This window comes from Rhinoraja longicauda, chromosome 8, assembly GCF_053455715.1.
Source record: "Rhinoraja longicauda isolate Sanriku21f chromosome 8, sRhiLon1.1, whole genome shotgun sequence".
NCBI classification, from domain to species: domain Eukaryota; kingdom Metazoa; phylum Chordata; class Chondrichthyes; order Rajiformes; family Arhynchobatidae; genus Rhinoraja; species Rhinoraja longicauda.
In genome coordinates, this window is record NC_135960.1 from 52,234,417 (window position 1) to 52,260,390 (window position 25,974).

Consider the following 25,974-nt stretch of genomic DNA (forward strand, 5'->3'; position numbering starts at 1 on the left):
ACCCCTCTAATGAATCAATATAGAGCTACACAATATTCCATTCAATCCTTTGAGGAAGAACATAGTAAAGAAGCTCAGTGAAGATTCAAGAAAATACAGTACATTTAATCATTTCATCCGTAGCACAAGAATTAGAAGCTAGTTGAGGAGCCAAATAGCAATGCAAGTTCGGAAGCTACGATGAAGGCAGGGAACTACACATTCAAAAATGACCTAGATGAGCACTTGACTAACATAAACTATCCGATAACATAGAAGAGAGAGCGAGAAATAAGAATGGTTAATCTAAATAACACCTTATATCAAGTGTGGAGACATGAGCTGAATGACCTCCTTCTGTGCCACAGATTTTTTTTTTAATTAGACCTTACAGATTCTCATAAAGTTATATATAGTTTCTTGGTTATGGGAAAAACAAATAGCTGGTGAAAGAAATGTCTTGCAATGATTTTCCCAATTATCACAGCAGACACGAATCCATACCTGTCCTTCACAGAAGCAGGGTGGTGAAAGCTGCAAATATTCACCTTCACGACTGTACATTCCCACTGCTTTCGAGGGATGATTATCATCATCTTCAAATTTTAAATCAGTGAGGTTATCAAACTTTTAAATTAAATGCTTTGTCACCTGTTAAGACAAAATAAAAATGCGACAATAAAGAAAAAAACATTTGTTCTCTATGTCTCCTCCTTTGGATTTTCTCACTCAAATAAAGTTCCAGATTAAAGAGTGAGTAACTGTACAATAATTAGAATTTGGAGTAGACCATAGGTCACAAAGCATGCTCAGTCATTCAAATAACACAGCTACTATGTACCTCAAACCCACTTGGAGTTAGAAAGCACCAAAGGATATGAAATAAATTTCTCTTCACCTCAGTCATTATGGACTCTAGATGTAGATTAAACAGACTAAGAAAGGGCCTCCCTAATCTATCCTGTAAATCCCTTACAGAATCTGATCTGCCCTAATTAGATCAGATTTCACCCTCATATATTCCCCATCTGTCCCAGTGTCATCGGGGAGATGCTGACTATCCTTGACATGTCTAAACTAAATTGAATTTCACAATTGTTAATGCACAGGACGTGTCGAGATTATGGTGAACCATGGAAATCTTTACTTGTTTTGGCTGACCTCCTTTGGAAATGATTTCTAATAAATCCATTGCAGAAACAAAGTAAAATCTTGGAAATGTGAGTTGCTTTGTCTCCAGATATTCAGATAAAGCCTTTTCACAAAGAGCCAATCTGCAAAAAGATTGTAAAAAAAATGTGATTAAACTAATTAATGTTAAAAATGGGTTTAATGTTTGCAGGGCATTTCTAGAGCATTGATATTATAAAAGCGAAGTTTTATCTCAGTAGTTTCAGACTAGTGCAGATGGTCAGCATAGTCAAGTTGGGCCTGTTTCCATGCTGTATGACTATCTTTGTTTATTCTTCTATCTTTCTGTCCGCCAGTACTATCCGCGCCTCGTACTGTGCCTCAGCAGAAATGACTTTAGCTTCCTGCTGCCTTTATTGAAGCCACCCCCTCAAGGCTCTTTAACATCAAAACATATTCTCAAAATTCAAAACTATTGTCTTTACCAACTCTATACAAGCTATCTGATGCATGCTCATATGACTTGCAGGACTTTCTGGCAAAATTCTGATAAAATATTCCAGATTGCCAGCTTGGCTCAGTACTTTATCCAAGGCAAGATGATTAGCTTGCATGATAGGTGTATCCTCTGTTCTTGTTCAATATTTAATGCTTGCTCCTCAACCAGATAAATACGATAGTTCAAGATTGTATTTCTGAAAAGCGATGGTTGGTTTGATTAGGTTTTGTATGGAAAAAGAAGTACACCAGCTGATGTCAGGCTGGGTTTTAAATTTACACCCGAGTGGACCTCTATAGGTTCGAGCTTTTATTTGATGTTTTTTTCTCTCTTTTCCAAAGTACCAGAGATGTATTCTACCTCAATAGTTCAATGTTTTTTTATTATCACGTGTACCAATAGTTCCAGTGAGATACTATTTTTGCATTCAGCTCAGCAAGATAATTCCCATACATGAGCACAATCCCCGGTTAGTACAGAATGTACTGAACAGCCCACTGAGTCCACATGCAAAAAGAAGCACAATTTTTCCTTAAAGTAATGTATGTAAGGTAAGGTCACATGCCAATCTCAGTGATCAAAATGCAAAAAACCTGTGGATGCTGGAAATGTGAAATGGATGCAGAAAATATTGTAGAAATATTCAGCAAGATAGGCGTTGTTGGAGAAAGAAATAGAGGTAATATTTTGAGTTGATAATAAGAAACAGATACGTTTCAGATAAAGAGGAGAAACAAATTACTGTAGATGCTGGTTAATACACAAAAGGACACAAAGTATTGGAGCAATTGAGCAGCATCTCTGGAGAACATGGATAGGGTGATGTTTCTTCAGACAAATTTCAGATAAATCTTGTTTCACTAGTCACAGATACTGCCGAACTTGTTGAGTATTTCAAATATCTGCTGTATTTCAACTCTATGTAGTTTTTGTAGGTGGAAAGCTGATGTGCACAATTCTATTATTTACAAAAAGCAAACACTCTTAAAAAACCCTGCAAATTTGGAACATATAAAACATATATAGTTGAATACCCTTTCTCATTTTGGCATGCCCAACAAGAAGAGGTGACATTTTAGTGTTTTAGCTGAAGTGTTACCATACTGGCAAGATCAAGGAGAGGAGAGGAGAGGAGAATTGCATTAGAACGGGTCAGATGAGAATGAGACCACTAGATGTGACCATCCAGACAGCTGAAGGTCACAAGAAAAGGTGCTTAACATATGAAAGAGTCTGCATCCAGAAATGGAGCACTGAGGGACAAGGCTTGCACCTGGGGTCAGGAATGCAAGCAAGATGAACATCTAAATTGGTCCACAAGGGAACTAATAACAAAGAGAGAAACTTAGTTTAAGAAAATTGTGCAACTAGGGCAAATTAAAAATCAGAATCTTTGCAAGGATACTACCTAAGAATTTCAAGAACACTACCTGAGCTCTGTGAAAATTATACAGTGGATATGAGGTCAGTGAACTGAAGGTGTCTCAAGACTGAGTGGGAGAATTGGTTTCAAAGGGGCACATGTACAGATAATGAAAGAAAGACCGTCTTGACTGCCATTTATAGATGAACGTAAGATTAATATTGAAGGGTGGGGCGTAATCTGCAGAAAGGAAGTTGAGAAAGTTAAAGAGAATGGACAGGGCAACAGTGCAATCTAAGAAAATCAAATAAAAATTGAAAATACTGGAAATACTCAGTAAATCATACAGCAAATGTAGATACAAAAATAGAGTGGATGTTTCAAGTTAATGGCCTGTAAACGTGATTCTATATAGGCCTCATTTTTTCTGTGCTACTTCCCCATAGTCCTCAGTTCCTCAATCTTTCAAATATTTATCTATTTCCCTCTACATAGCTAATGCTACAGTATCCATAAAACCTGCCTGATCTGTTTATATAGAACAGGATCACAACAGGTAATGATTACCAGAACCTGTTAAGAATGGCTCCACTTTGATCCATAGCAAAGAAAAACATTGAAGGCTCATTGCCTGAACACATGAGATTCATAACAAGAGATGAATGAACAGCACAAATTGAAATATATGAATTCAACCCAAGAGCCATCACAGATACGTGGTTGCTGAATGGGCAAGGTTGAAAATTAACTATTCCAGGATACTTAACTTTTCGAAGATATATGCAAAATAGAAAAATAATCTAGAGCAGTATTAATATTAAAGAATGGGAAGAAGCCAACAGAAGAAGAAAGAACCTTAGCCCAGAAGCTACACAAAGGATCAGTTTGAGGGGAGCTAGCTAGAAAATGGCAGAAGCATTGGAAGCAGTTTTATATAGATCTCCAAACTGCACAGCACAGCATACAGTCATACAGCACATAAACAGGCTCTTCGGCCCACCACATCCATGCTGAATCAAACACCCATCTATACTAATCCCATTTACCAGCAATCCTATGCCTAGATGATTAAATTCTAGTTTGACTAGACACTTCCTAAATATTGCAAGGCCCTCTGCCTTGAACCACCTTTCATTCAATACGTTCCATTATTCCCACCATCTGCTGGGTTAAAAAGTTCTTCATTAGAACCCTCTAAACTTCTTAACTCTTATCTTAAACCTATTTCGTCATCCAAATAATCCATGCCCCTCAATTGTGTACAGCTCAGTCATGTCCATTTGCAGCCTCCTCTGTTGCAAGAAAAGCAAACCCAATATAAACGGTCACTGCTCATAATTGAAATGCTCCATCCCAGCTAACATCTCTTGCATGCTCTCCAGTTCTACTATGCTGTTGCTTGAGTGCAGCAATTAGAGTTACACATAGTGTTTCAGCTGAGGCTCCATCAATGTTTATATAGTTGTACCAGAATCTCTCCTCATATATTCTATGTCCCCGCTAATAAAGGCGAACCACATCCCTTCTTCAATACCATCTCCATTGCCATCTCCAGGGATCTGTAGACTGGTGCACCAAGATCCCTCTGTCTATGATATCTGCAAACTTTTTAATCATAGCTCCCTACATTCACATCCAAATCGCTAATATATGTACCAAACATTACTAGTCACGGGTTTCCAATCACAAGAATAACCCCCTGCCATCAGAAGTTGAATTTGGATCCAATTTGTCAATTTGTTTTGGATCCTATTAGTTCTTACATTCTAGACCAGTCTCCTATCTGCCTATATATCTGCTCCTCTATCTCCTGCTGACAATTATATAATGAACCCCAGCCTCCTTTTGGTTCCAAGCTCTACTGAAATGACTTTTGAAGAGCCTTTTGAGAACAGAATTGGAGCAGGAGTAGGATCCCATTCTCCTCAAGCCTGCATGCCATTCAATATGATCATGGTTATTCTATATTGGCCTCATCTTTTCTGTGTTAGTTCTCCATAATCCTCAGTTTCTCCATCTTTTAGGCAATTATATATTTATAATCATCTGGCCTCCACCACCATGGGTGTATCTCTAAACTAAACTATTGGGGATACAATTCCAGAGATTCACTCCGCTCTGAGAAAAGAAACTAGTATGCACCTCAGTATTAAATGATTGGCCTCTTATTTTGTACCAATGCTCCTTGTTTATATCTTCCTTACTTTTAGTTTGGAGATACTGCATGGAAACAGGCCCTTCAGCCCATCGAGTCTATGTTGATCATCAATCACCTGTTCACACTAGTTCTCTGTAACACTATTTTCTCATCCATTTATCAAACCTGATCGAAGCTGATGGTATTGTTCTTGCAGACAACCAGTATGAATATGAGGGACAGACCTTGTTCTGTTCTCTTAATGTTGTACAGTAAGAAATTAAACCATGTGAGTAATTATGGGTGCACATGAATGCTGTAAGATTTTTAAATAAGAACAACTTTTCAAGTTATCAACTAGTAACTATTAAGAACATTAAACAGTACAGCGTAAGAACAAGCCCTTTGGCCCACAATGTCTGTGCAAAACATTATGTCAAGATAAACTAATCTTATCTGCCTGCACATGATCCATATCTTCCATTCTCTGCCTATCCATGTACCTATCAAAAACCTCAACACCACTATCATTTCTGACTCCACCACCACCCCTGACAGCGTGTTCTAAGAACCCACCACCCTCTATGTAAAAAAACTTGCCCCACATATCTCCTTTAAACTTTGCCCCTCTCATATTAAAGCTATTAAATATTGCATTATTAAAATGAATTAATGCAATTCATCCTTAATGTAAACAATTGGAAAACCACTGATTATCGATCATTACCTTTGTTGAAGGGCTTCTAATTTTTCCAATAATCCCAGATTGTTTGTTGCCTCAACAACTTTTCTATTCTTGATGGCCAAAGACATAAAGTCCTGAAATTTAAAAAAACTAAAAGTTACTTCAGTGCCTAAATGGAACAGAGAGAAATAACCAGCAAATTCTGTACTTGGCCAGATAGAATCTGCAGATATATTTCACATAAAATCCACATAAAAGAACACCCTTTGTAATATTTTGCATATAAAGAAAATTGCAAATCTGTCAATCATAAAGAAAACAAAGTATGGAACAAGACACAGATATATAAAGTATAAAACTTATGTGCAGTACCTTGAAATCCAGATCAATCTCGTCAAATATTTTGGCATCATGAGGAAGCTGATTTCTGATGTCATCAGACTCACTGAAAATACTCTGCAAGTGAGCCCAAGTCCACTGAACCTCCATTCAAATGGAGATGACTAAATCGCTAATCAGTAATTTATTTTGCCAGCTGTTGACATTGACTAAGAAATATTCCACGTGTTGGCTCATTAAACTGTTTTGCAGCTGGACCTGTGTACATGCTCAGCAAAGGAAACAAAGGTCATAATTTTTGGCTTATATAACAAATAGCAACAGTAATAAACTTGAAATTGAAGTATAGTTTTTAATGTGTAGGAAGGAACTGCAGATGCTAGTTTAAACTGAAGATAGACACAAAATACTGGAGTATCTCAGCAGAACAGGCAGCATCTCTGGAGAGAAGGAATGAGTAACGTTTCGGGTCGAGACTTTTTGTCCTTAGAATATTGTGATAATGAAAAGCTTTAACAGATTATAATTGACAGCTTTAAAAAAAAACTACAATATCATTGACACCTTCTGCCCGGTGACCACTTACATCAAGCATTACCATGACATTTGCATCATAACAGCCAAGCTTGATTACCACAAATCAAAATAGATGTATTCATGTACCAATTACAAAGTTGCGGGCAATACTATAAAGAAAATCAGAATTTATATTCAATTTTAAAGCTTGAAGCATAAAAGCTTATTGTATAGGGAAGTGAATAATTTGTGACATTTTGGAAACTCAAACTGTCTCTGATCAATACAGAATCACATGAAATTTGCAGCAAAGAATCAATACATAAGCCCAAATGATTTTTTTAATTGTGCATATCTTTTGGATTTAAAACCGTGGGAAGGGCCAACATTTACTGTTTATCCATTTTTTTACTGCTTTCAATGAAATGAGAGCACAGAAGTTCACAAAGCACTGGAGCAGGTCAGGGAGCAACTCTGGAGAACATGGATTGGCAATGTTTCAGCCAGCAGAAAGGTCCCAAACTGATCCATGTTCTCCAGAGATGTTGCCTGACACTTAGTCCAACAATCTGTGTCCTTTTAGTGCACACCAGCATCTGCGGCCCCTTGTTTCTACCTAATGAAAGCACAATCCTGCTTGTTATGCAATATGTGTTTCTTGCCTCTTGTAACCCAATTGACGGTTGAGTTAAACATTAAACTTTGCTTCTTAACTTCATATACCTCCTTGCCTTCCTACCCATCACCATTTGAAAAGTGCTTTAAAATCTTCTCTTTGACCAAACCTTTGGTCACTTGCTCTAATATTTTGTTGTGCATATTGGTGGTGTAGCGGCAACGTTGTTCTTTCCAAGAAAGTCCTTAAGCTTACCGTTGACAAAAGAGGGGAGCGATGGTTCTTGACGTAAATAACAACATCAGAGAGATCTTCACGACGTTGTAGTCTAATTAGTCGTTTATTGAAGTAATAATACAAAACAGATAAGTATATCTCCCATTGTTAACTTGTTTGTTTGGTAAGAACTTGGTATCTCACCGTCACTCCTTCTTATCCTGTTACTGACTTGCTAAAACCCTATTATTTTAGCAAGCTCCTGGTGTTACTTGTATGGTCCACTTGTATGGTTCAACAGACCCCTTGTTGTTACTTGTATGGTCTGCTGAACCCCATGTCAGCAGGCTCCTGGTGTCACTAAAGCATTATGTCAGTGCTGGGCAAATTATACTCATAATTCTGATTCCTCCCATGGCTCCTCCCAGTCCATATACATAAGACTATTATTATCTCGCGACAACCCACTGGTATCCAAAAATAATACAGCAAGATACAAAATAATATAATAATATGCTAAAATAGCTAATAAACACAAAATGGCTCCTACACACTGGCCCCTAATTGTTCTAAGTATATTATGAAACAATTACTACTAAACATTAAAAGGAGCCATAAAAACTTCGTACATAATCAAAAAGCATGCACTATATATTGGCATCTAATCTACATTAGTGATTCTCCAAACTTTTTCAGTCAGAGAGTTGTGAATCTGTGGAATTCTCTGCCTCAGAAGGCAGTGGAGGCCAATTCTCTGAATGCATTCAAGAGAGAGCTGGATAGAGCTCTTAAGGATAGCGGAGTCAGGGGGTATGGGGAGAAGGCAGGAACGGGGTACTGATTGAGAATGATCAGCCATGATCACATTGAATGGCGGTGCTGGCTCGAAGGGCCGAATGGCCTCCTCCTGCACCTATTGTCTATTGTCTATTTAAGCCACCAGTCCTTGCTGTAATCAGGTATTAGCTTCCAGGAGCAGACATATCTTCGTTATCGGTCTTTCCAAGATGTTGCTCTTAGTCCAAAGTCGAACCATGCGCACAAAATCTTGTGCATCTGCTATATTCTGCCCGTTAGACAGAATGTTCTTCAGTCTTCTTCTCTTCCAGCTGAAGAAGCGGTTTACTGTCAGTCCTCTTGATGCTTCACCTGCAGGATTTCTCTTTGTGCAAACGTATCTCCATTGTGATAGGTCAGTAACATCCCTTACAAACGAGATTCTGTTAGCTATAAATGTTTGAAAACGTTTGGTTTCGTTGTTGATGTACTTAAGTACCCTTGCGCTATTAGTCCAGAAGATGGATTTGTCCAGTTGAAACTGTAATTCTTTTGGCAGCATTGTGTCAACTCTGGATTTTCTCATTATGAAGTCGTGAATGTATTGTTTGACCAAAAGCTCCTCTTGGCTTGAAATGCATATTCGATTGACAGCAGCAGCAGGGCAGCCATTTCCATCCCTGCTCTCATAGTCTTTTCTCAGTTCACCATCCAGGATAGTTCCATCTGTAACCAAGATTTCTGGATGGTCATCTTCAGCTTTGCTGGCGATGGATTCATTTAGTTTTCCACCATCAACAAAAACTGTAGAGTTCTCTGCGGAACTAGTTTTTTCAGCAATTACTTTGGTTGAAACGTCTTCAAGGTGTGCTGAGTTTTCTGGTGCAGGATCCCCTGCAGTTTCCAGTTACATCATTTCTTGATCCGAAGATTCACGATTTTCTGGTGCTGGTTCAGAGTTGGTCTCAGTTATCTCTGTGCTCAGACAAGTATTTTCAGGACCAGATTCTCCCGCCAATCAGCTTGGACTTCTTTGGAGGAGATGCAGGTTTCTTCACCGGCCCCGATATGCCCACACGTTTGAGATGGGAGAACAGCATCACTCACATTTGGTTTTTCCTTCTGTTCTAGTTTCTGTTCCTTGTCCTTTTGTTCAATACGAAGTATTTCAGGATGATCTTCTTGTGCCTGTGCTTCTACAGGTTCTGTAGTCATTGCCAAACTGCCTTTGGCTGTTTGCGGCTTTTCTCTTGCCTTAGCAAAGGTAGGGCCGTTGACAGTTCCTCGTCTCAAATAAGAGCATCCCATCAGCTACTGTCGAGCTGTATCTTGATTTCCTAGCATTAAGTACATCGAGTCTTGTCTTGGCTGCTGCCATTGCAGCACCTAGTTCCAATCGTTCCAATCGTCCTCTCAGCTGCTCCTTTAGGCTCTTCCAAACTTCCGCCACTTCCAATTGTCTTCTCTTCCTATCGAGCATCTCTTCCAATTGTCTTCTCTTCTGTTCAATGGACAATTCTTTGTTTTTCAATTGTTCATCTCGTTTCTTCTGTTTTTCCTCCTTTCTCAAAGATTGTTCCTGTGCCTCAATCTCATGCCTGACTTCCACGATGGCAGCCAGTTCTGCGAGAACGGCCAGGTCTGCCTTGGCCTTCATACGAGCAGAGTGCGTCCAAGATGCAGGAGACGAAGAACGAGATTTGAAGATCAATTTAGAGTTTGAGACATTTGAACCACTGCCTTCGATGATATCTAAGTTTACACGACTCTGTTGTGTCGCACTCTCAGCAATGGAGTGTATAGTTTGATGACCATCCTCAGTACCTTGTGTAAACCCAATAAAAGTTTCCACTGTTTGGTGAATCCACTGATTTTGCTTTTCAAGCTTATCTTCAGGCAGTGGTAACATTACCAGTGCTTCCTTGATTAATTGAATCATGTTAGATTGTACTCCATTTACATTTTCACCTGATTCCATGTTCTCTTTCACCATTTCTATTAACTTGGTAGCTTGTTTATATCTTGAGTTTGTCTGTTTTTCTACCTTTTCTTCAATCTCACGATGTCCTTTTAGGGTAGCAACCCATTTTAAGAAGTAAGAGAACTTTGATGATTCACAAAATGAAGAAAAACCATTTTCCCTTTGGGAATCCATTCTGATTGCACCACCTGCTGGCCGAGCATCAGATTTATGTACAAGCATACTTGTACGTCAATATCCCTTTAAGGCGCATTGATGTATTCTTCAAAGGAATTCAAAACAAAATTGATAGCAAACTTGCACAAGGTCACTTCTTTGTTTCTAGCATTTCCAATATTTTTCAGTCGTAGTATTGTTATACAACTTCTGAAAAACAGCTTTCCTATAAACCTTAATGTAGTACTAGCTTTCGAAGTTTTCCTTTCGCCAAAATCAGATTTATGCAGAAAATGACTTATCAATCTGTTTCACGTTCAAAGCTTTTGCAATAAAACAATTCTTTGTTCCATGCAGTCGATACACAAGCTCCAGCCCCACTCCTAGAGCCAGTTCCTTTTAAATGACACTTTAGAGACAGGTTACCTTATCTTCTCTCACCGAGGGTAGCTCTTGATCTATTCACTCCAGCTGAGGAAGCTCATGCAATAAATCACTCCAGTTCAGATAAGTTCTCACAATGTAGAGGCAACTTAGTCCTTCCCAATAAAGTCCTTAAGCTTACCGTTGACAAAGGAGGGGAGCGATGGCTCTTGATGCATATAACAACAGAGAGATCTTCACAACGTTGCAGTCTAATTAGTCGTTTATTGAAATAATAATACAAAACAGATAAATATATCTCCCGTCATTAACTTGTTTGTTTGGTAAGAACTTACTATCTCACCATCACTCCGTATCCTGTTACTGGCTTGCTAAATCCCTATTATCTTAGCAAGCTCCTGGTGTTACTTGCATGGTCCGCCAAATTCCTTTGTTCAGCAGATTCCTCGTTGTTACTTGTATGGCCTGCTGAACACCATGTCAGCAGGCTCCTGGTGTCACGGAAGCATTATGTCAGTGCTGGGCAAATTATACTCATAATTCTGATCCCTCCCATGGCTCCTCCCAGTCCATATACGTAAGACTAGTATTACCTCACGACAACGCCCTGGTGTCCAAAAATAATACAGCAGGCTACAAAGTAATATAATAATATGCTAATAATCTCCTGACATGCTGCCTGACTGAGTTACTCCAGCATTTTGCTGCTGAGTTACTCCAGCATTTTGTGAAATAAATACCTTCGATTTGTACCAGCATCTGCAGTTATTTTCTTACACTAATAATATGCTAAAATAGCTAATAATGGCTCCGAGAGGCGGAAAAAGTAATTTTAAAACATTCATTCTAAGGTCATTTTTATTATTTTGTAGACACTAAACAAATAAAAGTTGCTGATACAGTATTAGGTTAACTTCATCTTGAGCCTAGTTGCACTCAAACGAATTGCAAATTATGGCCGATCACATCATTAAATTGCTGGTCCTGCATCAAAGAAATTCCAAGGCACATTACTAAAATATTTCACTTACAAATACATGCTCTCAAGCTGCTGCTTTGTGAATTATTAAGAGTTTAATATAGTAAAAGAAAATGTGGACCTAATAAACATTTACTTCTTTTACTTCTTCCATTTTTTAATTTCTATTGACCCGTTTACATTCTCAACAACGTAATCTAGTAGATTCTAGTGGGTGTATTATGAACTTGAATCAAAAAGGCTAAATCTTCTTTCACATCATAATAATCAAAAGCACTGAATGTTTATGGCCTGAAACTGGTAATGTAAATACCTTTTAATGCATTGACTAACTTTTTTAACTTTCCACTTTTTAAATAAACCACACCTTTGGTCTTTAACAATCAGTTAATTTCTGCCAATAATCTTTCATTTTAAAGCAATCATACATTATGGATTTTCAAAAGGTACCATTCGTTCACATCACAACAAAGATTAATTCTGACAGTATTAGAATTGAGATTTAAAAGAATGGAATGATTGTAATAGATGCCAATAGATTATACGAGGCAACACTCAGAGTTGCCTCAGTAACGTTTTGTACTGAAGACCCCAAAATCACTCCATATCAACAAGCCAAGCAGTCCAAGGTTTAATTGTGAAAATTAGATTTTTAAATAAGAAAATAGTGACAGCAGCTATAAATCCTCTTGGAAGTGTTTCGTTGCACCTTTTATATAGGCCTTGAGAATTATTTAATATCTGCCCCAAATTGTTTTTAAATCATACCAAGCAACAAAAGAAACATTCTCCAGGTAAGTTGGTAGTAAATATGCACCTGATTATCTTCCAGAGTTTCAACAAGGTTTGCATCAGACTTGAGCGATGGAGTTCCAGTGCTCTGGTGGGTTTCATATGAAAACTCCATCACACTCTATATTTGACCAATCTCCCCCAGCACCTGAAGATGCAGGAAGAATGTCACTGAAGTTTGAATGTTCGTGCCGCAGAGTTGTAAACAAAATAAACAACAAATATGTGCCTTACCTTTTCTATGGCCGTTTCCTTCACTGCTCTAGCTACAATGTTTTTAACTTCATTTTCAACTCTGTATAACTGCAGAGCTAATAAGTTCCCCACGGTGGTATCTGCATCCATGATGAAGCTGGCCTGTCCAAATGAAATGCATGCTCAGATTGTATTGGGGAGAGAAATAAAAGTTGTTTATTTGGAAGCCAAATAAGTCGACATTACACAGACAATCAAGAAAGAAAATTCTGATGTCTTACCCCCGTTGCATTCATTAATTGCTCCCAGTGCCTCGATCTAACTTCAGGATTCTGCAGCTTAGTCACAGCCTGAAAGGAAATCAACATATTTTTAATGGTGGCTGCTAATCCAGTATAGACATTCCATCTTCGAACTTCCTTATCAAAGTTTTCATCTCCTACTGGAGAAGTGAAGTTATTAAAAATAATGACTGTGCATATGCCAGACAATATTGTAGTCCAATCATTCATACCTTTGCAAATCTTTGCAGTTCCATGTCCATTTTTTCAATGTTTATTTGTTTCCACTTTGTTTTAGCCCAATGATCAATGCTGGTCTGCAATGCTATGCCTTGAAACCTTGCAAATTATACCCATTCTCAAAATTATCTTATAAAACCAAATAGATATTGACCTAATAAAAAGATTGTGCACCCTTACTCAGAACCACATATTTGCCTTATTCAATTGCTACAAATCTGCAGCTCCATAAACCCTGACATATCACCCTTTCCATCAAGGTCTGCTGGATCTCCCAACTGCTAACCATTTTAACCCCCCTTCTCATTGCCATCCTGACCCTACTGTCCTGAGCCGTATCCTTGCCAGAGTGAGGCCGCACACAAACTGGAGAATCTTGGGTAGCTTACAATCCAACGGTGTGAACATTGACTTCTCCAATTTTAGGTAACTAACCTACAAACAACCCCCTTCCCCATCTCTTACACCCTTTATTTCTCCTCTCTTCCCTGTGCCCCACCTGAATGTGCACCCATTTCTCCCTTTCCTCTTCCCCCTGTCCCTTTCCACCTATATTAATTCCTCTGGCTTCACATTTCACATTTCACACCTCTTTTATCCTTATCTCACACTTAGTCTTTTCATCTCTGGCTTTTGTCCAATCATCTGCCAATCAAAAAAAAACTCACCCGTATTGATCTATCACTTGCTAGGTTTTGTCCCATCCCCACCACTCCTCCAGCTTTCTCACAGCCACTCCTCCCCCTTCCCCTACCCAACTACAATCAGTCTGAACAAGGGGCTTGATCCAAATGTCATCCATCCATATTCTCCAGAGATGCTGCCTGACCCACTGAGTTACTTTAGCACTTTGTCTTTATTTCCCCCATTCTCACAAGTTAGCTTAATGGCACTAATTAATGCAGAGTGGAAATAAATGAGCTTTCAAGTCTCAAATAATTCAATGTCTTTGGGAAAAGACAAAAAAATTACTTCCAGAATCTTTGCTTGGGAAACAGCCAAATGTTGTGAATTTGGTGCATCGTGTATAATTGCATGGGGAGCAGCTCATCTAATTGTCATGGATAGTATTGGCAACACTTGAATTGTTAAATAAACTAGTAAAGGAGTACTAGTATTAAAATGGTGATTAGAAAAATATTTTGGTTCACTCAATTAAACTTTTAATTCAGGTGTAAAAATTAAGCCTACCTGAACAAAAATAACCAAGTCCCAGAATGACTTCAATGGAACAATATCCAAGCAGCAAAAGTTCAGCTGTTTGTAATTGGATACATTCACTTCAAATAGCTCAGCTGCTTTCTGAAGGTTCTGCATTTCTGCCTCTAGCTTGATAATATGCCAATATGTCTACAAAATAGAAACAAAAAAAAATCAGGCTACATCAGTCAATCAGCTTTAACAATAAGTATATTGCATGTAACTATCAATAAAATACAGGTAACTTGTCAGACGTATGCTCACCTTATCTAAATGTGTGTAAGGGTTATCAGCATCAAACTTAACTATGGCTTCATTTCTAAATTGTTCTCTGAATTAATTGTTTTTTCTGAAGAAGCAACAAACCATCAATAGTATTTCCTTTATCAAGTGTTTTTGACGAATAGATAAACTTCAAAGAACTGAATGCTGGAGGCATATTACGATGTAGGTGCTAATGTAATGCCCACAATGCCACCAAGATAAATTTTCTCGGCAGTATATCTTTCACCAGATTATTGATCAATGTTTCCATCACTTACTTTACAACAGAAATGCTGGCTGTTAAATGTGCTAGTGCCAGGAAATATGTGTAACGTTACTGGGGAAGAAGAATAGAAGGTAGAGGACAGGAGAGGGAACAGACGACAGGCAATAAATATGATTAATTTAGGAAAGGTGAATAAATTCATTAGCTTGAAGACAGGGAGCTTGACATTAGACAATAGACAATAGGTACAGGAGTAGGCCATTCGGCCCTTTGAGCTAGCACCACCATTCAATGTGATCATGATTAGGTAAAGGTTTTATTCCAAAACGACAGAAGATGATCCTTTAAATCCATTCAAGAAAAACACCATTTGAAAGATTACTTTGTTAACCATTTTTTATTATATTTAACTCCATTTTGTTTTATGTTAGTTATGTTATATAGTTATGTAAAAACAACTAAATATTTAAATATAATGTTAATTTGTAAGTCTATTTATCTTTCAGTCCTTTCAGGTGAGGCAGAGGTTCACTTGTATCTCTTCCAACCTCATCTACTATTATCTGGTGTTCTCGGTGTGTACTATATATCGGCAAAACAAGCGCAGACCGGGCAACCATTTCGCTGAACACCTACGCTCAGTCCACCTTGGCCTACGTGATCTCTCAGGTGTCAGACATTTTAACTCCCCTTCCCACTCCCACACTGATCTTTCTGTCCTGGGCCTCCTCCACTGTCAGAGTGATGCCACATGCAAATTGGAGGAACAGCACCTCATAGTTTGCTCGGGCAGCTTACAATCTAGCGGCATGATTTTTGATTTCTCTAACTTCAAGTAACGCTTGCAATCCCTCTCTCTTCATCTCTCACTCACCCTAGTCCTCTTGCTAATTTCACTGTTTGTATTCCTTCTTTATCACCTCATCCCCAGCCAACAATGGACCATTGTGGGCTTCACCTTTCCTGAGTTATCGATGCAGGCTCTGCTTAGTTCTATACTTCCCCATACCTCTAGTTTCCCTCTTCCTGACTCTTAGTCTGATGAAGGGTCTCGACCGGAAACGTCACCTATTCCTTTTCTCCAGAGATGCTGCCTGACCCGCTTACTCCAGCATTTTGTGGTTATCCTAGGTATAACAATCTGTCCTAGATCAACCACATTTAAACCATGGCCAAGAAAGTACACTCCGCCTCTACTTCTTCTGAACACTAAGGAGGTTTGGTAAGACTAACGACTCTAGTTAACCTCCACAGATGCACCATAGAATGCATCCTATTGGGATGCATCACAACTCGATTTCTTAACTGCTCTGCTCTAAACTGCAAGAAAGTGGAGAATTGTGGATGTAGCTCAGTCTGTCTTACAAACCAGCCTCACTTCATACTGCCTCCATAAAGCAGCCAACATAACCATTCCGTCGTCTCCCCTTTCCCATCAGGCTGAAGATGCAAAAGCTAAAAAACCCCATTCAGATGGAAAAAAAATAAGCACAACCTCTTTATTACAATTTGTGCATTGGTTTTCTCACCAGAAGAGAAGCTCTACACCACCCATAGTCCTCAACTCTCTATCCTAAACAGAGCAGTCTTTTTTATATAACAGTTTGCAAAAGGGGACCTGACATGGTGGCCATACTGTAAAATCTTAGAGTAGTACTGATGTTCTCTTTGGGATGAGCAAAACTCAGTAAAGTTAAATACTTCTCTTACATCCAAAGCAAACATCACCTTTTCCCAAAACAGGTCTCTCCCTATTCTTCCCCTTTTCTCAATATCACTGTCTCCATCTCAGGGGCCTGAGATTTACCACAAACCCACTGACTCCCACCGTTCCTTGACTACACCTCCTCCATTCTGCCTCTTGCAAGGACATGATCCTTTACTCTCAATTTCTCCGTCTCCACCATTTCTGCTCCCAATTTGAGGCTTCACACTCTAGCATATCCAAGTCCCCTCCAGACAGAACAAGAATAGAGTTCCCCTTACATTTCACCCCACCAGCCTCTGCATCAAACATCATTCTCCAACACTTTAGGGAATAACACCTAAACTAATTCCCAATGTAGTGTGTGTCAATGCTGTTGCTTAAATAGACAAATGCAGAAGATTAGAGCTACCAACAAAATATCCTTTATTGAGGTAAACCAACCTCCAAACTAACAACAGCGGCACATTTGGCAATATATCAAAACTCAAATCATGTAGCATACTCCGTTTTTTAAGAAACCAAATTTTATGGTTTTATATGTATGGAAATGAATTTCCCTTCCTCTTGGACAGTGAACATGTAAAGTCCCAAATGCAAATTGAAATATGCAGTATGTATCAGCTAATGATATCTAAAATGACTCAGAGGAACCTGATCACCTGATAATGTTGGCTGCTTTCCAAAACCAATGTGCAGTGTAGATGGAGTCAGTGGGGGAGGGAGTACCATTCGGTCGGCAAAAAAACAATGCTAAAAGGCATGTTATTATGGCAACTGTTCTGCCCAAGATTGAGAAACAGCACAGAGTTGTGGATGTAGCCCAGTCCATCACACAAACCAGTTTCCACCCCCCCCCCACCCCCACCTCCCCATACCCCCCTCCACATCGCCTTGACTCCATCATGCTTCATGTTGCATATGGAAATCAGCCAGCTTATCAGGGACCTGACAGGACATCTGTCATTCTCTTTTCACCATGTCTCATCACATTCACTTTCAGTGACCACACAGCACAACACTGTGGATAAAGCAGCAAACATTGTAATTATTACGCCCTGTGGCTTGCCCAACACCTATACTTCAGAGGCATGTCTTGAGTAAAGCTACCTCAGTTTCTTAAGGTCATTCCAACACCAGGAGCCATTCTGCACACTATGTTAACTGCTCTATATTAACTAATTTTGCCTGAATTCATCAAACAATCCCACTGTGCCCAATGTGCAGGCCAGGAAATTACTCCCTTCTGCTAATAATTTCTTCAATATCTCTACAATGTCCATGTGAGAGTCCTTTTCTTTGAAGTAAATACAGGTAGACTCACCATTGGCCTCAAGCCCTGCAATCAGCAACAATATCACTTTCCCATTCTTACTTATGACTGCATTTCTCTGGTTCTCCTACAATACAATACAATATATCTTTATTGTCATTGTGCAGGGGTACAACGAGATTGGGATGACTCCTTTGGAATGACATCATTCACCCATAAGAGCTTTTCTACATATTCCACGTTTGAGATAAATTGCGGAGATCATTGCAATTTTCAAACATGCAGACATATCCATTTCATCCATGGACTGGCACCTTCACTGAATAACGCGCCCTAATGTAACGTGTGTAGATGCTGCTGACAAACAAAGACAAACAGAAGGTTAGAGCTTACATCAAAACATCCTTTCTTGGGGGCACCCAATCGTCCAACTAACCACAGTGGTAGATGCAACAGTGTTTCAAACCACGTGTCATGTGGTACACTCAGTTATTCAAGAAATGGAATTTTCATATATACGGTCTGCATCCCAGGGTACTCAGGGAGGTGGCTCTAGAAATAGTGGACGCATTGGTGATCATTTTCCAATGTTCAATAGATTCAGGATTAGTTCCTGTGGCGGAAATATTTCAAACGTCATTAGAAACAGGGATGGTGCCGGAAGATTGGCGCATTGCGCATGTTGTGCCTTTGTTTAAAAAAGGTTCTAAAAGTAAACCTAGCAATTATAGACCTATTAGTTTGACGTCTGTGGTGGGAAAATTAATGGAAAAGATACTTAGGGACAATATATATAATTATTTGGATAATCAAGGCCTGATTAGAAACAGTCAACATGGATTTGTGCCTGGAAGGTCATGTTTGACTAATCTTCTTGAATTTTTTGAAGAGGTTACCAGGGAAATTGATAAGGGCAAGGCTGTGGATGTTGTCTATATGGACTTCAGTAAGGCATTTGACAAGGTTCCACATGGAAGGTTGATTAAGAAGGTTAAATCGTTGGGTATTAATAGTGAGGTTGCAAGATGGATTCAACAATGGCTGAATGGGAGATACCAGAGGGTAACGGTTGACAATTGTATGTCAGGTTGGAGGCCAGTGTCTAGTGGAGTGCCCCAAGGATCTGTGTTGGGTCCACTGTTGTTTGTCATTTACATTAATGATCTGGATGATGGTGTGGCAAATTGGATTAATAAATATGCAGATGATACTAAGATAGGTGGAGTAGTTGATAGTGAGGTAGATTTTCAAAGTCTACAGAGAGACTTGGGCCTTTTGGAAGGGTGGGCTGAAAGATGGCAGATGGAGTTTAATGCTGATAAGTGTGAGGTGCTGCATTTTGGTAGGACAAATCAAAATAGGACGTACAGGGTAAATGGTAGGGAATTGAGGAATGCAGTGGAACAGAGGGATCTGGGAATAACTGTGCATTGTTCCCTGAATGTGGAATCTCATGTGGATAGGGTGGTGAAGAAGGCGTTTGGTATGCTTGCCTTTATAAATCAGAGCATCGAGTATAGAAGTTGGGATGTAATGTTGAAATTGTACAGGGCATTGGTGAGGCCAAATCTGGAGTATGGTGTGCAGTTCTGGTCGCCAAATTATAGGAAGGATGTCGACAAAATGGAGAGGGTACAGAGGAGATTTACTAGAATGTTGCCTGGGTTTCAGCACTTAGGCTACAGAGAGAGGTTGAACAGGTTGGGTCTTTATTCTTTGGAGTGTAGAAGGTTGAGGGGGGACTTGATAGAGGTTTTTAAAATTTTGAGAGGGACGGACAGAGTTGACGTGGGTAGGCTTTTCCCTTTGAGAGTGGGGAAGATTCCAACAAGGGGACATAGCTTCAGAATTGAGGGACAAAGGTTTAAGGGTAACATGAGGGGGAACTTCTTTACTCAGAGGGTTGTGGCTGTATGGAATGGGCTTCCGGTGGAAGTGGTGGAGGCTGGCTCGATTTTATTATTTAAGAGTAAATTGGATAGGTATATGGATAAGAGGGGATTAGAGGGTTATGGTCTGAGTGCAGGTAGATGAGACTAGGTCAGGGAGAATGGTCGGCGTGGACTGGTAGGGCCGGACAGGCCTGTTTCCATGCTGTAGTTGTTATATGTTATATGTTATATTGGAGGATAGCTAATGTTATCCCACTTTTCAAGAAAGGAGAGAAAGAGAAAACGGGGAATTACAGACCAGTTAGCCTGACATCGGTGGTGGGGAAGATGCTGGAGTCAATTATTGAAGAGGTAATAACGATGCATTTGGATAGCAGTAAAAGGATAAGTCCAAGTCAGCATGGATTTATGAAAGGGAAATCATGCTTGACTAATCTTCTGGAATTTTCTGAGGATGTGACAAGTAAAATGGATGCAGGGGAACCAGTGGATGTAGTGTATCTAGACTTTCAGAAAGCCTTTGATAAGGTCCCACACGGGAGATTGGTGAGCAAAATTAGAGCACATGGTATTGGGGGTAGGGTGTTGACATGGATAGAAAATTGGTTGGCAGACAGGAAGCAAAGAGCAGGAGTAAACGGGTCCTTTTCAGAATGGCAGGCAGGCGAGTGGAGTGCCGCAAGGCTCGGTGTTGGGGCCGCAACTGTTTGCCATATATATTAATGATTTGGAAGAGGGAATTAGAAGCAACACTAGCAAGTTTGCGGATGACACAAAGCTGGGTGGCAGTGTGAACTGTGAAGAGGAAGTTAGGAGGTTGCAGGGTGACCTGGACAGGTTGAGTGAGTGGGAAGATGCATGACAGATGCAGTATAATATAGATAAATGTGAGGTTATCCACTTTGGCGGCAAAAACAAGGAGGCAGATTATTATCTCAATGGTGCTAGGTTAGGTAAGGGGGAAGTGCATTGAGACCTGGGTGTCCTTGTACACCAGTCACTGAAAGTTGGCGTGCAGGTACAGCAGGCAGTGAAGAAAGCTAATGGCATGTTGGCCTTCATTACGAGAAGATTTCAGTATAGGAGTAAAGAGGGTCTTCTGCAGTTGTATGGGGCCCTGGTAAGACCACATCTGGAGTATTGTGTACAGTTTTGGTCTCCTAATTTGATGAAGGACATCCTTGTAATTGAGGCAATGCAGCGTAGGTTCACGAGATTGATCCCTGGGATGGCGGGACTGTCATATAAGGAAAGATTGAAAAGACTAGGCTTGTATTCACTGGAGTTTAAAAGGATGAGAGGGGATCTTGTAGAAACAGGAAAAATGTTCCCAATATTGGGCGAGTCCAGAACCAGGGGCCACAGTCTTAGAATAAAGGGGAGACCATTTAAAATTGAGGTGAGAAGGAACTTTTTCACCCAGAGAGTTGTGAATTTGTGGAATTCTCTGCCACAGAGGGCAGTGGAGGCCAAATCACTGGATGGATTTAAGAGAGAGTTAGATAGAGCTCTAGGGGCTAGTGGAATCAAGGGATATGGGGAGAAGGCAGGCACGGATTATTGATTGTGGACGATCAGCCATGATCACAATGAATGGCGGTACTGGCTCAAAGGGCCGAATGGCCTCCTCCTGCACCTATTTTCTATGTTTCTATCTCAAGGCTGTAGGTTAACTGGCCTCTATAAATTGTCTCTAATGTGTCAGGAGTGGATTAGAAAGTGGGAAAACATAGACCTAATGTGACACAAAGTGTTGGAGTAACTCAACGGGTCAGGCAGCATCTCTGGAGAAAAAGGATGGGTGACATTTCAGGTCAGAACCCTTCTTCAGACTCTCTGACTCTAGTCTGAAGAAGGGTTCTGACCTGAAACATCACCCATCTTTTTTCGCCAGAGATGCAGACTGACTCGCTGAGTTACTCTAACACTTTGTGTCTAACTTCGGTATAAACCAGCATCTGCAGTTCTTTTCTACGCATAGAACGAAGGGCTTGTTTCCATGCTGTATCTCTAAATTAAAATTGATAAGAAAAGGATGAGTGCAAAAATGAGAACTCAAACGCCATTACAGACAGGTTGAAGGGGCCTATTTCTGTGCTGTATCTCTCCATGGCAATGTTGTACAGGCTAGGCTCTATAGCTAATGACTGATTAGTTAGAAAAACACAGAATACAGAGGGGGTGGCTTGACCCGAAACGTCACCTATTCCTTTTCTCCAGGGATGCTGCCTGACTTGCTGAGTTAATCCCGCCTTTTGTGTCTATTTTAAGTGATTACAGATGGTGGAATCTAACTGGCTGAGGCCCCCCGAGCTCCTACAGTTGTAGTTTTTTTGTTCGATTAACCTCCCAATGCATCTCCCACCTTTCTGTAGCCTCACTGGCAAGGAGGCTTTGGTATAATTAAAGCCCAATGTTTTTGGAGTGGAAAAGGCAACTTGCATTCCACTTGTTCTCAGTCCTATTCAGGTTTGATTTCTTGTACTTCGTAAACATTATGCCTTGGATGCATATATGCAGTCGAATGTCAGAGAGTGTCATTTGTTTCATTTTTCAAAAACTAAGGGATCTGTTCAATAACTTCCCTGCAAAATCATGTGAAGAATTTCTTTTTGTACACCCATTGCTATTCACTCTGCTTACAGAAGCTGCAGGTTTCCAAACCCTCATTAATGCTCTTCCTCTCCCAAATCCTAGTCCCCCAAGTAGGGATTTATGTTGAAGAAGCACACAATTTTGCAGAAGCTGAGCAAAATGTTGTGCTACTCTAAGAAGTTGTGCTTATTTCCCTAAAACAAAAAACATTCAATCTAGCCAAAGAAAAAGCAAATATCTTCACATGACCCCTCACTGCCTCTTTTGATTTTAGGATGCATCAAACTACAGATTTATCAAACTGCAAAATCAAGTTTCAGGGCTTACACTCTACACAAATCTGTTAAACTGATGAATTCATAAATTACCATTTTCTGAAGTTGGAGCTAATATAAATCACAGCTAATTTAAACTCCCCCCCCGCAAAAAAAAACTGTCAATCGGGCAACACATTTCACTGCCTTCAGGAAGATATGCAAACTGAATTATTCATACAACAAAACTTGCCTCATATCATAAACAGAAATCCGTGCAAATTATCAGGTGACAATGAATTACTTGCATCAAAATTAATCAGTTTCAGTTTAGTTTCTTGTCACGTGTACTGAGGTACAGTGAAAAGCTTTTTGTTGTGTGCTAACCAGTCAGCAGAAAGACAATACATGAATACAATCAACCCATTCACAGTGTACAGATCCATGATAAGGGAATAACGTTTAGTGCAAGATAAAGCCAGCAAAGTGTGGTCAAGAATAGTCCGAGGGACATCAAAGAGGTAGACAGTAGTTCAGCACTGCTTACAGCACTAATCTTACAAGGCATTAGAACAGTGACCACATCAGTCCAGCAAGGTTCAAAAGATTTACTGAGTTATAATGTATTGACTAAAATCATTCGTTTTGCATCTGAAACACTTCATCTTCACTTGAAACACTTCACATAACATTTCATCACCAAACAAAACATGAGCCATACATGATTAAGATATGACATGTCGACCCAGACTTGAGAGCAGATTTTTGTTTTTCTACTACCTTTTCTAGTTGTCTTTTCCACAGTTTAGATCAAAAGTAATTATAAAGTCAAGAGGCCGATTGCCTTTACTTGAAACTTTACGGGACTTATTATTAATTAAAATTAGTAAATGCAATGATGGAATAAAAACATCAGAAATAGTTTTAAGACCAACATGTTCTTATGAGCAGTATGTACATTCTGCAGATAAACCAATTGCTTATTTATTGTGGAAATGAGCAATCTATGGTTGCTTGTGAATTATAAAAACAGAAATTAATTTGCAAAAGGATTCCCAAAGCAATGTTCCTGTTAGGTATTTAATGAAATAGTAATATTTCCTATTTCTAAAAATATGACTGAAATATAAAATAACTTAACACTGTTCATTTGAAGGAATTAATCATTATTATTATTCACAAGTCTGATTCAGATATCATATTCACATAGTATTTAGATTACAAAAAAATAATAAATATTGCTAGCATACAAGTTGTTCTTTTATAAATATTTGCAGCTTAATATTGGTTGCATATTTAGTCTGCAGCAACACTAAATAGAAAAAAAAATCATGTTCTACTGCAAAGCAAGTCAATAACGAATGGCTATGTGGTCTTCAACCAATTACCAAGAAAGATTCATAGCTACCGGATTAAGGGGAGCCACAGTGAAAGGGGAGGAAGAACTACTCCCTTTTTATAAATCGAGATTTACATTATCAGATCCATTCGGAATTTATAACCGTCAAACACATAATTGTTATCTCTGGACATCACCGTTTCATAGAGTTTACAATTTCTTGGTTCACTGGAGCTTACCTCCAGCTTGTTAACAGAACAAAAATTGTGAAATCATTTGGTTCAAAGCACTGAGCTAAAGCTGATCTCACCTCAAACTGTACACATTTCCTTCTGATAACAGATACTTCATTGGACTGCAAAGGTGCCACTTCATGCTTTGTAGTTAAAGCAATCTTTTTAAGTCTCTTCCACTTTTCTGGCAGCTCCTAAAGTATTTTAGATGAAAATATGCATAATGTCAAGCATACAAAATTATAATGTGTAAATGTTTTAGCTACACACTGTGTTGTGATGGGTTAGGCAAGAAATATTTTTCATCTGATTAATTTATTTTGTACTTACATATATTAAATTTATTTCCAAAGAAAAATCTGTGACAAAACAATTCAAAGTATGGAAATAATTTTTAATGTACATAAAATATGTAACTGAAGTCAGAGTGACACAGCACGAAAACAAGCTGTCGGTCCTAATCATCCATGCTGACCAAGTTTTATAACTGAGCTAGTCTCATTTGCTTGCAATAGACTCAAATCCCTCTAAACATTTTCTATTCATGTACTTGTCTAAATGTCTTTTAAATACCACTATCATACCCACCTTCACGGCTTCCTCTGTCAGCTCATTCCATATATGTACTACCCGCTGCATGACAAAAAAAACCTCTAGGCTTTCTTTTAAATCTATCCACTCTCACCTTAAACCCATAATTTCTAGTTCTGAACTCCTCCATCTGGGAAAAGAACTGTGACCATTCACCTTACCTACGCCTCTCATGATTTTGTGTTCCTGTATAAGGTCACCCCTCAAGCCTCCTGTGCTCCAGAGTAAAGAGTCCCAGCCTATCCATTCTCTCCTTATAACTCAAGCCCTCAGGTCTCAGTAATACCCTTGTGAATCTTTTCTGCGTCCTTTCCAGCTTTATGATATCTTTCCTATAGCAGGGCAACCAGAACAGCAGACAATATCCGAATGTGGTCTCACTAACATCTTATGCAGCTGTAAAATGACGCCCCAATTCCTTTATTCAATATTCTTACCAATGAAGGCAAGCACGTCTTCATGAAAGCCACAAAGTGCAGGAGTAACTCTGTGAGTCAGGCAGCATCCCTGGAGAACAGGGATACATGACATTTTGGGTTGGGACCCTTCTTCAGACTGCCGATCACTTTCTTCACCGCCCTACCTACCTGTGTCACCATTTTCAAGAAACAATGTACCTTTACCTTCCAGTCTCTCTGTTCTACCTCACTCTCCAGAGGCCCATACCATTTACTTGCAAGTTGGTTTACCTTTTACATGCAAGTCTACCCCAGTTTGACTTACAAAAATGTATCATCCCACATTTCTCCGAATTAAATTTAATCTGCCATTCCTTGCCACAATTCCTAGTTGATCCTTTTCTACACTAAGATAGTCTTCCTCACTGTCCACTATACTCACCAATTTTGGCATCATCCACAAATTTACTAACCACACTAACCATAGACATAAGGAACTGCAGATGCTGGTTTACAAAAAAAAGACAGAAAGTGCTGGAGTAACTCAGCAGGTCAGGCAGCATCTCTGGAGAACATAGATTTGCACAGTTGTCAAAGGCCTTGCTGAAGTCATTACAGCCGACATCTATTGCCCTGCCTTCATCAACTCACTTAGAGACCTCTTCAAAAGATTCAAATTTGTAGGGCATGACTTCCCATGCACAAAGATGGGCTGACTATCCCATGTTATCAGTTCTT

At 39.3% G+C, this 25,974-nt stretch overlaps 1 pseudogene; it reads right to left on the minus strand.

The window, feature by feature from the left end:
* Positions 1–25,974, minus strand: part of LOC144596366 (dynein axonemal heavy chain 11-like) — a 168,648-nt pseudogene that overhangs the window by 142,518 nt on the left and 156 nt on the right.